Source organism: Bidens hawaiensis, unplaced genomic scaffold (assembly GCF_021521415.1).
Source record: "Bidens hawaiensis isolate Kalapana, Puna unplaced genomic scaffold, B.hawaiensis_p1.1 tig00019318_1, whole genome shotgun sequence".
NCBI classification, from domain to species: domain Eukaryota; kingdom Viridiplantae; phylum Streptophyta; class Magnoliopsida; order Asterales; family Asteraceae; genus Bidens; species Bidens hawaiensis.
In genome coordinates, this window is record NW_027492927.1 from 286,965 (window position 1) to 300,777 (window position 13,813).

Genomic DNA, 13,813 nt, shown 5'->3' on the forward strand with positions numbered 1-13,813 from the left:
TCGACAGTTGAAAGTTCATGAGAAAAACTACACTACTCATGACTTGGAACTGGGAGCAGTCATCTTTGCACTTAAAATCTGGAGACACTACCTCTACGGTACAAAGTGCACCATCTTCACTGATCATAAAAGTTTGCAGCACATATTCGATCAGAAAGAACTGAATATGAGACAACGAAGGTGGGTCGAGTTACTAAGTGACTATGACTGTGACATCCGATATCACCCCGGCAAGGCTAACGTTGTAGCCGATGCCTTGAGTAGGAAAGATCGAGTTAAGCCACTACGCGTGCGAGCGTTGGGAATGGTAGTCCAATCGAGCCTTTCGGATTTGATTCGAGTCGCTCAACGCGAGGCGTTGAAAGAGGACCGGTTGGATAAAGAAGGACTTTACGGGAATGAGAAGAATTTCGAACAGCGTGTGGACGAAATTCTCTATTTCAAAAATCGGATTTGGATCCCGACCCTCCATGACCTTCGTGATTTGATCATGGATGAAGCGCATAAATCGAAATATTCCATACATCCGGGATCGGATAAAATGTACCAGGATGTGAAAGAATTTTACTGGTGGCCAGGTATGAAAAAGGATATAGCCACATACGTCGGCAAGTGTACGACGTGTGCGAGGGTTAAGGCGGAGCACCAGAAACCTTCGGGAATGTTACAACAACCGGAAATTCCGGAGTGGAAGTGGGAACAGATCACAATGGATTTTGTGACGCATCTGCCCAAGACGCCCCGAGAAAATGATGCAATTTGGGTAATCGTGGATAGATTAACCAAATCGGCACATTTTATTCCGATTAGAAACAATTATAACACCGAGAGACTTGCGCAAATTTATATAAATGAAATAGTGTCTCGTCATGGCATCCCCATCTCGATCATCTCTGATAGGGATAGCCATTTCACCTCCAAACTTTGGCAAGCTGTCCAAGAAGCATTGGGAACACGTATTGACCTAAGCACGGCTTACCACCCTCAGACCGATGGTCAGTCTGAGAGGACCATTCAAACTTTGGAGGATTTGCTTCGTGCCTGCGTACTGGACTTTAAGGGAAATTGGGATCAACATCTCCCACTCGTTGAATTTTCCTATAATAACAGCTACCATAGCAGTATAAAGGCAGCACCTTATGAAGCATTGTATGGACGGAAGTGCCGATCACCACTTTGCTGGTCCGAAGTGGGTGACTCGCAGGTCATTAGATCGGATCTGGTCCAGGAGACGACCAGCAAGATTCTTGAAATTAAGAACAACCTAAAAGCCGCGCGGGACCGGCAGAAGAGTTATGCCGATACCCGTCGAAAACCGTTGTCATTTGAGAAGGGCGAAAAGGTATATTTAAAAGTATCACCGCGGAAGGGTGTGGTTAGATTTGGCAAGGCGGGGAAGTTAGCCCCGAGATATATTGGACCATTCGATATTATTGCAAAAATCGGTCCTGTAGCTTACCGATTAGAACTGCCTGATGAATTAAGTGCAGTTCATAACGTGTTTCATGTGTCGAATTTTGAAAAGATGTCTGGCGGATGAGACATCGGTGTTACCCTTAGAGGGCGTTCAAATAAATGATAAGCTTAACTTCGTAGAGGAGCCCATTGAAATAGTGGACGGTAAGATCAAGCAACTTAGACACAATAAGATCTCGTTGGTCAAAGTTAGATGGAATTCGCAACGAGGCCCAGAATTTACTTGGGAATGAAAGGATGAATTTCGGAAGAAATACCCCCACCTATTTCCTCAAAAGGAAGTAGTTGACGCGTAAAATTTCGAGGACGAAATTTTTATAACGGGGGGAGAATGTAACGATTCCGGCAAATCCAGGTATACCCTAGCTGGAATATACTATTTACGTGTTATTTAATATTGATTATATGAGTTATAGCACGTTTATACGAATATATATGGTTCACAGTATGAATCATACTCAATTATATAGTGAATCGTATTGGAATTACGATCAACCAATGATCGGTTATTGAAACCCGAACGGATCGGGAATTACGCTATAGACGAAATATATGATGTTTAGTAATGTTTACGAAGCATTAAGGCTTCGGGATAAGTGAATTATAGCACAGAAAAAGGATTTCGATTTAATGATACGTCGGTACGTTAAACGGAACCTTTAATACCAAACCAAGCAAGAGATGATCAATCAAGCCGAAAAAGATGCATAATTATTATTAATATGATGTTTTAAGTAAATAAATGTCATGGTTTAAGTTTTTAAGTCGGTTTTATGTAAATTTTATTTTAACCCGAAAAACGACCATTTTAGACTCGTTTTAAGCCGAAGTACGCGTTTAAACGAGAGACGAACTGAACCAGACTATCCACAACATTATCCAGATTGCGTAATCTGGATATGTGGCCTAGAATTGATGAGAGGGCCCCACCCCCCCCCCCCCACCCTAATAGGACCGATCGGTCCATATTATTATTATTATCATTCCATTTTTTCTTTTTCTAACAACAAAACTCTCTCAAACTCTCTCAAATCTTCAAACATCCATCCAATTTCTTGATCTCCAACCAAAGATTTGAAGGTATAAAACATGTTTTTAATGCTTGATTCTTGTTTCTAACTCTATAATCTTGAGAAAAGGAAGTTTCATGTGAAAAATGGGTGAAAACCCGAGATGGAACCGATTCTCGTGTGATCAAGGGATATATACAAGTTATACAAAGGATCTTGATCCAAGTGATGAGTTAAAAGTGTTTAGAACGAAATTTTACGGTTGAAATCGTGTAAAATGAGTTTTCCATGTGAAAGACGGGTAAAAGTCCGAGATGAAACCGACTCTTGCATGATCAAGAGATGTATACATGTTATACAAGGGATCTTGGTCCAAGAAATGAGTAAAAAGAGTCGAGAACGGATTTTTACGGTTAAAACCTTTGTTTTTACATAAAAACCGACACTATGAAAGAAATGGTTTGATTGTTGGTATAGTTTGCTTGGTATAGTGTTATTGTGCTTGTAAGTGTTGTATCTAGTTGCTAGCAAAGGCTAGAAACCCGGATCTTTGCGATCTAACGCTAGAAAACACAAGATAGTTCGGTTTTCGTGTGTTATATGAAATTTGGACAGATTGTAGCACGCTTAGAGTCGGGTCACGAAATTTCACAGAGATGATCTACACATGAAAATATGAGATCTGTGAATTTTTGGTAATTTTTGGATAAAAGATGAATATTTGGTGAATTTAATGCTCGGTTTTGGCCAAAAATAGTAAAAAAGAGCTAAACATGATGAAAAATTCTGGAAAATTTAAGATAAGCTTTTTATAACATATAAAAGTCACCCACAAAATTTGAGCTCAGTTGGAAAAGTCTAAGTAGGCTTTTCGGTGAAACGAGTTCTAGGGCTTTCTAGCTCGGTTTTGGGTGAAAATGGCTTGAAAAATGAGTTTTAAATTCTGGAAAAATTCCAGGGAGTTATGAGGATGGCAAGGATCATCCCAGAAAAATTTGGGATTTTTCTAAAGTGTTTTGGTATTTTTGACATATTTAGTGTATTAAAAAGGTTTAAAAATAGATAAATAAATGTAAATATAGGAAAATAAATCTGGAAAATTTTGTAAAATTTTCTTTCTGTCAAAATAAGTTTTGTGCAAAATTTCAAGACCCGAGACTAAATGGGTAATTATTTGTGCTAAAATGAACATAAAAACAAATATTTAAAGCTTAAAACGTGTAAACCGGCAAAACTCGCATAAGCGAGCTGACTGGTATATAAAAACCTAAAAATGGACCATTTTCATAAAACTAAGTAAATTAAGTAAAAATAAATCATCAGAAAATAATTCGGATGATTTGGGTAATTTTACCCGATTTTACTGTTTCCGGCACCTAAATGACGGAAACGGGCCCCGCGGCCAAACGGGGTGTCAAACCGAGCTATAATTTCATCACTTTAACTAAATTAACAGTCAAACACCATTTTTGGGTCGGGTGTGACCACACTCATTTTTGAAACTAAAAACGGATAACCGTGCTAGTCACGCAAATCAAGGAAATCATAAAAATGATAATCTTGACTGTCAAACTCTAAGCAATGTTACAATCTGAGTCCTTAGAAGTGTCACGGGGTTAACATTGTCCCCGGATCGAGTACAGTACTGGGTTAACAATGTCCCCAGAAGTACCGATTAATACGGATTTAATTTATGGGAATTATATAGTAACGACTTAGATATTATATTACAGATCCCGGCACGTAGCTGTTCATTGTATTACCCACCGACTCACAAAAAGGTGAGTTTTCACGAGCCCCTTTTACTGAACTGTTTCTAAATATATTTTCCCGGGGCGGAAAACATGTCTTTATTAAAGTATTTAAGTACATACCGATCGTATGGAAATACTTGTATATTTATATATATATGGTTTGATGCACAGAATATATAAATTGTTTATCAGGTGTTATTGTTCTGGGGTAACATAGTTCCCAGGGGTTGTTATTGTTCTGGGGTAACATAGTTCCCAGGGGTTATTATTGTTCTGGGGTAACATAGTTCCCAGGTGTTATTATTGTTCTGGGGTAACATAGTTCCCAGGGGCATTTATTGTTCTGGGGTAACATAGTTCCCAGGGGTTATTATTGTTCTGGGGTAACGTAGTTCCCAGAGGTTATTATTGTCCTGGGGTAACATAGTTCCCAGAAGATTAATGGAAATGTTCTGGGGTAACATAGTTCCCAGCATGATTATATTGCTAATAAATGATTATTAAAATGATTTGTCAGTGTTTATTTAAATTAGTGAAACTCACCAACTATTTGTAGTTGACCCGTTTTCTTTACATGTTTTCTAGGTATGCCCAAGTTGGAATGATTGATATGTGCTTAACTATCTGTGCTACCTGTTGGAAGCTTGCTGCTCTATGTTTTGTAATGAATTTATTAATGTCTTATGGTAAAATATGTGTGTAACACCTAGACAGTAACGAAACTCGCAACAATGTAATATGTTATAAATTAATGTAGTGGTATTTTCTTTATAAGCAATGCTGTTGATATCAGATGTGTCTGTTGCATCCCGTGTACGTTTCTGCTGTGGTTACGGGGTGTTACAAGATTGGTCAGAGGGAAATGGGAAGTTTGGAAGTGGTTCAAGAAACGTCTTCAAAGTTCGATCAGATTAAGGCTAGGATGAAAGCTGCTCAAGAAAGACAGAAGTTGTATGCTGATAAGCAGCGACGACCGATTGAGTTTAACGTTAGTGACAATGTGATGCTAAAGGTGTCGCCTTGGAAAGGAATTATCTATTTTAGGAAAAGAGGGAAGTTGAGTCCGAGGTTTATTGGACCGTTTAAGGTCTTAGATCGTGTGGGTGAAGTGGCTTATAAGCTGGATTTACCGGATGAGTTAGAAGGAACCCATTCAACCTTCCATGTTTCTCATTTGAGGAAATGTCTAGCTGATGACACGTCTCACGTGCCATTGATGGACATCGAGGTTGATGAACAGCTAAACTACATTTAGCAGCCCATAGAGATTGTTGATCGCAAGGAAAAACAGCTTCGTCACAAAGTTATACCCTTAGTGAAGGTGATATGAAAGCACCGCAAGGGATCGGATGCCACTTGGGAAGTTGAGGAAGAGATGCACAAGTTTTACCCTAGTCTGTTTGAGTAATAGTTAGGTTTCGGGGACGAAATCTCTTTAAGGAGGGAAGACTTGTAACATCCTAAAATTCGAATAATAATATTTTATATTTATTGTTATGACGGAAAGTTTACTTGAGTTAATAAATAAATGGTAGAATAGTAAAAAAATGGTAAGATAAGTAGATAAATTAGATGGAGGTAATTATGGACCAAAAAGGAAAGATGGGCCTTAGGTCCATGGGCTTAAGGAAGTATAAATACCCCTTAATCCTTTCCATTTCCATCCATAATATCCATCTTATTCTCTTTACACACTCCAAACACACACCTAAAATACCCTCTTATGGCTGCAAGCTAGAGAAAGAGATCCAAGACCAAAATCAATCTAAATATAGATAGATCTTCAGTATACAAGATAGATACAAGATCCTAGTCCATAAACGAGCTAACCCGAAGTCTAGAAACATCATAAAGGTATGTTCTTGATCCTAAAGGTTACGTTTTTATGAACGAATAATCATGAAATCCAAACCTAGAGTAGATCGGGTCTAGTTAGTTCATAAAGTTGCAAACTTGATGACTAAAATGGACATTTGCAAGCTTCATGTTATGAACGGTTCATTAAGTGAACACTAGATCTAGCCTAGAACGTTTTAAACTTATAAAGGTCCAAACTTTACGCCTAAAACGAGTTATATCTAGATATTGGCATAGTGGCGGGTGCAAAACAGTTAAAGGGTTGTTGGAATTCTGGTTATAAACCATAAAACAGTAACAGTAATGAATAAAAATGATTGGGATGGTGAAACTAAATGAAAACCTTGGACCTGGGGGTTCTTGGCCAATTTTGAGAATCCGTAGTCAACCATGTGGTTTTCGGTCAACCAGAGATTTCGGCCAAAACAGGTTCTCGGTCAATGAGTTCTCGGCCACGAGGTTTTCGGCCAGATACGGGTTCTCGGCCAAAACATGTGTTTTCGGTCAAACCATAGTTCTCGGTCAAATGGGTTCTCTGTTTGAGTTCTCGGCCACAGTTCTGTTGGGCCTGAACCCAAATTGGGCCAGATGATGGATATTTGGACCTGATTTAAATAAGCCCAGCTTAGAAAATAATTAAAATCCTAATGGAAAATGTGTTAAGACAACTATTGAAAATAAAATTTTTCCAGCCAGGGGCTCTGCCCCTTGGACCCCGCTAAGGGCTGCCGCCCCTAGAACCCCGCTGCCAGGGGCGCTGCCCCCGGACCCCCGTTCGTTGTGGGTTATATAAGGATAGAAGTATGATATGAGTAGTAACAGTTAATTGATACATGTAAATATTATACAGTTAGCCGTGCACAGCTCAAGAAAGGGATTATGATTAACAATGAACGTAACCGCATTTAGGTGAGTTTCTAGCCTCATTTCCTTGCTATGTTTTCGAGGCTGTGTGCAGACTCGATGTGATTAGTTAATACACTTACCTTAAGTGGTAAGTGTATGCCTTATATGATTTATGTATGAATGAATGCTTGACGATGCATGAACGATCTTCGGATATTGCAAGTGCCGTCAAGGGATAGTATAAAGATTTGATTGACATATATATGATGTATAGATGATGTATAGACGTATGAAAGTTATAATTATGAATGTATAGAAAGGTACGAAAGGTATATATAGAACTAGGGAACCGACCCTAATAATGTCGGCGAATGTAAGGAACCGACCCTAATAATGTCGGTGAATGTAGGGAACCGACCCTAATAATGTCTGCGAATGTAGGAAACCGACCCTAGTAATATCGGTGAATGTAGGGAACCGGCCCTAATAATATCGGCGAAGGTTATAGGGCGGAAGGCTCTTTAAAATGTATGTGTACGAATGAGAGTATGTATGTTAATATGAAAGAAAGAATGAAAGTACGTAAGTATGTAAGTATGTAAGATAATAGGAAGGTATGTACCTTCAGGTGCATATGTAAATATGTGAATGTATTGTATGTTGCCTGATTAACTAGAACTCACTCAGCGTAGTTGACTTTTACTATGCACGCAGGCTAATCGAGTGAGACAGCTGGCTTGATTGAGACACATGGAAATACTGAAGAGGCTGGCATCTGAAGATTTGTCGTGATGTGTTGATACTATGTTTTATGTTATGTTTTTAAAAGACGAGTTATGATGTTTGTAATGGATGGCTGAAAGTTTTAATATTCCGCGAATGTTTTAATTAACTATGATATTTAGAACTGTGTTTATGAGTAAATCCAACACCAAATGTAGGGCACCGGTAACGGGGCCTTACAAGTTGGTATCAGAGCCATGGCCGGACCGGTGGTGCCAGCGAGGACGCTGGACTCCTAAGGGGGGTGGATTGTGACATCCCACATCGGTTGGGAAGGAGAACTAAGACTTCTTTATAAGGAGGTGGATACCTTCCCCATCATAACGCGTTTTGGGCGCTTAATGGTAGTGGATGAGAGGAGAATTCCAAAGTTAAGCGTGCTCAGGTGGGAGAAGTATGTGGATGGGTGACCACCTGGGCAACCAAAAGCAAATCCGTGAGGCGATGGTGGTACGTCGCGGCTAAAGCGGACAATATTATGGTGCGGTGGTAGCTGGGTTGTTACACCTTAGGTCCATGGGCTTAAGGGAGTATAAATACCCTTAAACCCTAAACCTCTCCATTTTCTATCCATCTCTACACCATAGCCTACACCTTGGAAAACACACACAAACCCGAACCAAGATCCGAAGGCGAGAACCCGAGCTTGTTGGTGCTAGATCGTCGTGAAGAACCAAAACAACATCAAGGACCATGTCGTGTTCGTAGTTCGGCTCGTCTAAGGTACGTTTATATCTATAAATCATTCATCTAGGTTCGGATTCATTTAGGAGGTCCTAGATCTGTATGAATATGATGAAAACGAGTCCAACGAACTAATCGTTACAGTTTGATAGGCTAATCGTTAGTTTGAAATACCCGTAATATATATACATAAGTCGCACCCATTAAAAGCGAATGTATGGATGTTTGGGTGGTTATGGTTTGTAGGCGAGGTGATTACGAGTTGATTGACACCAAACTCGTGTGTTTTCGTTGAGATTTGAGGCTGAATTGCTAATCTGGTTCGTGTTGACTGTTATTGTTCTTGACAATTTTGACTTTGACCCAAGAGTCAAAGTCTGGATAAGAATATAGGATAATTCGTCAAGGTTGGATAAGACGGAGCCAATTCGTTATGCTAAAATAACGAATCAGCTGATTCACAATTCGTTGTGATTACAACAGCGAACAAGGTCATTCGCTACTGGTCAATTCGTTTTAATAAGACAGCGAACCAGACAGCGGATCAGGAGATTCGTTAATGACCAATTCGTTATATTTAAATAACGAATCAGTTGATTCGTTACTCATCATTCGCTATGTTAAGCTAACGAACTAGAATGACGAATCAACTAACGAACCAGGCTTGTAAGGTGATGAATCAGTAACGAATCAGTCTAAATTCGTTATAGCGAATGAGATAGCGAATTAGAAATAATAATTAAAATCCTAATCGACCCCAGTCAGGGGCTCTGCCCCTTGGACCCTGCTAGGGGCTGCCGCCCCTAGACCCCGTTTCCAGGGGCGCTGCCCCCGGACCCCTGTCCGTTGAGGGTTATAATTAGACTAGAAACACGATATGGGTAGTGATAGATAATTGATTGTTGGTGCATTTTGTGACCGTCGCTATGCAATTCTGATCAGCGGAAACGAAGTACGAAGTTGTAACAACTTCGCCTACAGGCCCAAGCCCGTGAAGTTGTTTATATATATATATATATATTTGTGTCTTGGTTAGGTTTGCTGATCCAGAAAATTAGAGTATTGTGTGTCCAGTTCAAGTAGCTAGAGAGAAATCGAGAAGGAGAGTCGTGTGGGACGGCCCGAGGTAGAGCTCACCTCGGGTCGGACGTGTTTCTGTTTATGTTAGGTTTGTAACGTGGTTTGGTTATTATATAAAAGATCTGCAGATTCGTTTATCCCATTCGTGTGTTTGTTCGTGTATGTGTTTTGTGTGTAATCGTGTTCTTCGTCTCCTACACCATTAAACGAGTCTAGGAGGATTCCGCACTCCTAGACCGCGTGCGGATCTCGTATCGATCGGCGACGCCCCGGGGGGACTTACAAGTGGTATCAGAGCCTTAGGCTCTTATGCTATGGTTCGAGATCTGCGTTTTGGTGTTTCTGGCACGTTTCTGATGTGTTTCTGGCCGAACAGCCGCCGCAGGCGAAGTTATGGGGTTCAGGTGAAGTTGTCGCTTAAATTTTAGGGTTTAGGCGAAGATATAAGGTTAAGCGAAGTTATTCACAACTTCGCCTACCTCACAAGTTCGCTTATCTCAGGCGAAGTTATCTGTCAGGCGAAGTTTTGGACAGGCGAAGTTATGGACAGGCGAAGTTAAGGAGAGGCGAAGTTGACTTTTAGGCGAAGTTAAAAAAAAAAAAGGGTTTTCGTCTGTATGGCCAGGTGTACGTGATTATTGTGAGACCGAAGACGTTGTTCCGTCAACGAGTGAAACTTGTTATCTCTTGGTCTTACGTGTGAACAAATACGTGTCAACTCTGGATATGGAGTTGAGTTTGTGAATGGGAAATTGATTGAAACTGGATATTGACACATATTTGGGTGTTTGTGAGCAATGAAATAGTTGTTGTTCGAGGTTGACCAACTGAAGAAAGTCAAATTGAACTGAAGGTTTTCGTCATTACTGGATTGCGGTCAGAGCATATTATTTATGTTATTTTCAAGGGGTTCGAGAATTGGATCCTGAAACGTGATGCTTATTTATTAAAGTGAAAATTCTGGAACAAGTTGGATTTAATCGGGAATTAAAGTGTTTATGTTCTTGATCGTTATCCCTGGTGATTGAAGATGCTTCGGATTAATTAATGGTCATGTGTGTTAGATTCTGTCAAGGTGGTTTTGTGATGAAATTGATCACTTGATGTTGTGTAGTTGAAGATTAAACCTTATCGTATGCCGACGTGTTGGTGAAGTTGTGGAGGGAGCCCAACTTCACGTGTTGGTGAAGTTAGAAGAACTTCACGTGTTGGTGAAGTCAGAAGGACTCACGTGATTGGTTGAGATGATCAATTAGGCACGGGGATGCATGCATTTCAAATACCTCAATCTATATAGTCGGAGAAGCTTACACTGAAGGGGAGATCTGATATGGAAGACGCTGGGTGATTGGTAGATTTGTGAAGCTACACGACAGTTTCAGACGTGGCTGGTTGAAGAGCAAACAGAAGATCATCAGTTAAGAGGGAGTCTGTTGGTGCATTTTTTGTAACAGATGAACTTTTGTGTTTGTCAGAATTGAGAGCAACGGTCAAAGGGGAGTCTGTTGGTGCTTTTTGTGACCGTCGCTATGCAATTCTGATCAGCGGAAACGAAGTACGAAGTTAGAACAACTTCGCCATAGGCGAAGTTGTAACAACTTCGCCTACAGGCCCAAGCCCGTGAAGTTGTTTATATATATATATATATATATATATATATATATGTGTGTCTTGGTTAGGTTTGCTGATCCAGAAAATTAGAGTATTGTGTGTCCAGTTCAAGTAGCTAGAGAGAAACCGAGAAGGAGAGTCGTGTGGGACGGCCCGAGGTAGAGCTCACCTCGGGTCGGACGTGTTTCTGTTTATGTTCGGTTTGTAACGTGGTTTGAATATTATATAAATGATCTGCAGATTCGTTTATCCCATTCGTGTGTTTGTTCGTGTATGTGTTTTGTGTGTAATCTTGTTCTTCGTCTCCTACACCATTAAACGAGTCTAGGAGGATTCCGCACTCCTAGACCTCGTGCGGATCTCGTATCGATCGGCTGGGAACCTACAATTGGTATCAAGTTGAGGCGAAGTTGCTCCCAACTTCTCCCCACCTCTAACTTCGCCTATACAGAATAAATCACAACTTCGCCCCGGGACTTACATTGATACGTGTAATTGTTATACAGTTAGTCGTGCACAGCTCAAGAAGGGGATTACTATAAACGGTGAACGTAATCGCATTCAGGTGAGTTTCTAGCCCCATTTCCTTGTTAAGTTTTCGGGGCTTTGTGCATACTCGATGTGATAGTCAATACACTTACCTTAAAAATGGTAAGTGTATAACATGTATGATTTATATGTTAATTACGTATATCTTGAATGTGATCGAAAGCTTGTCGGTACGTGAACGATCTTCAGATATTGCACGTATTGACAAGGGAGGTATGTATATGATAGATGGATGTGTATGATAGATATATGTATGAATGTGTATGAAAGAGTAAAGAATGTTATGTATGTTACGGGTATGTAAAGACAGAATGTACGAAGATGAAGAAGTAAGGGATCAGACCCTGATAATATCTGAGATAGATAAGAAAGGGATCAGACCCTAATAATATCTGAGATAGAGAAGTAAAGAGGGATCATAACTTAATAATATCTTAGATAGACAAGAAAGGGATTAGACCCTAATAATATCTGAGATAGACAAAGGAAAGAGGGATCAGACCCTAATAATATCTGAGATAGATAGGACAGTAAATATATAGTATGAACGTAATAAAGTATGTATGTATGTATGCAGTTATGTAATGAAAGTAAAATAGTAACGTAATTATTATGTATCTTCGGATGCATAATTGAAGGTAGGTGTACGTATTGCATGTTATGTGATTAACTAGAAATCACTCAGCGTAGCTGACTTTTAGTATGCACGCAGGTGAGTAGAATGAGACAGCTGGCTTAAGCGGGGACACATGGCGGTAGAATAAAGAAGCTGGCATCTGAAGATCTGTTTGTTATGTTTTGAACTAAAAGACATGTTTAAGTTATGTTTTAAAGACAAGATGATGAATGTTTGTAATGACTGTTGATCTTTTATATTATTCCGCGAAAGTTTTAATTAACTCTGATATTTAGAACTGTGTTTATGAGTAAATCCAACACCGAAGTAGGGCTACAGGTAACGGGGCCTTACAAGTTGGTATCAGAGCGAAGTTCGAGAGATTTAAGCATCCTACATGCTTAGACTCGAACAGAGAATGGGATTTAAGTAAGTAAAGAAAGAAAGAAGATGTCAGTTCAAGACTACCATGTGTCACTCATGTAAGCTCAGTAAAGGTAAAGTGAATGGTTAAATATATATGTTAGTTTAACTACTAAAGAAAGGATATGTGAATGTTAGGGATAGGATAAGTCGATTGTTCGATTGATTAACTGTTTAGAGTAGAACCAGCGCAAATAGACTCATAAGAGGAAGTGTATAGGACACGGAAAGTAACGTGATCAGCTAATCACAGCTGGCCACTGTTATTACATGTTAGCCTTACTATCCTTGTACTAAATAGTTCCTTGAGTGATGACGTTTCTGTTTTCCTTTCCAGAATACGATGGCTGGATCTAGGGCAGTTTTTGGAGCAGGAGGCCGCACTGGACGTCGTGGCAGGCCTCTTCGCGTCCAACGACCTTCGGTAGAAACAACTTCCAACATCGGAGCTGAAGGAAGCGCAGCTGGAAGAAACCCTGAAAACAATGTAGGGGTTCAACTCGATCCCTTAATCCAAGCAGCTATTGTACAAGCTGCAGCCACTACAGTGAAGAACTTGAACCCAGAGGGGTCTGCTGGAGGCCGTGAAAGAACAGCTGGAGGAGCAGGAGGAGGTGGTAGGAAAGATGATGAAGGAGAGGGAGGCTTCGAGTGTGGTAAGGTCTGTGAAGGTTGATGAGAGGAAGAGGGTCGAGGTGGTTGCAACTATAAGTCCTTTAAGGGTTGTGACCCGCCGAAGCTGACTGGTTTGGGAGACGCAATCGCTACCCTTCAATGGATAACCGCCATGGATAAAAATATCCGCATTAGCGAGTGTCGTCCCGATCAAGTTGCCGGTTATGCCACCCAATCGTTTGAAGAGGAGGCAGTGTATTGGTGGGAAAGTGTGGAGTAGAGGAAGACTCGGGACGAGATTAAGGCCATGAAATGGGAGGATTTGAAGGAGTTAGTAATGAAGAGGTTTTGTGCTGACGTCGAGGTTGAGAGGGCGGAGATGAAGTTTCTGAACCTGAAAGCCGAAACGATGACACATAGTGAGTATACCACCGAGTTCAACCGAATGTCTAGGTTGGTACCCGATATGGTTAACATTGAGGCTAAGAGGATCAAGTGTTATGTGAGGG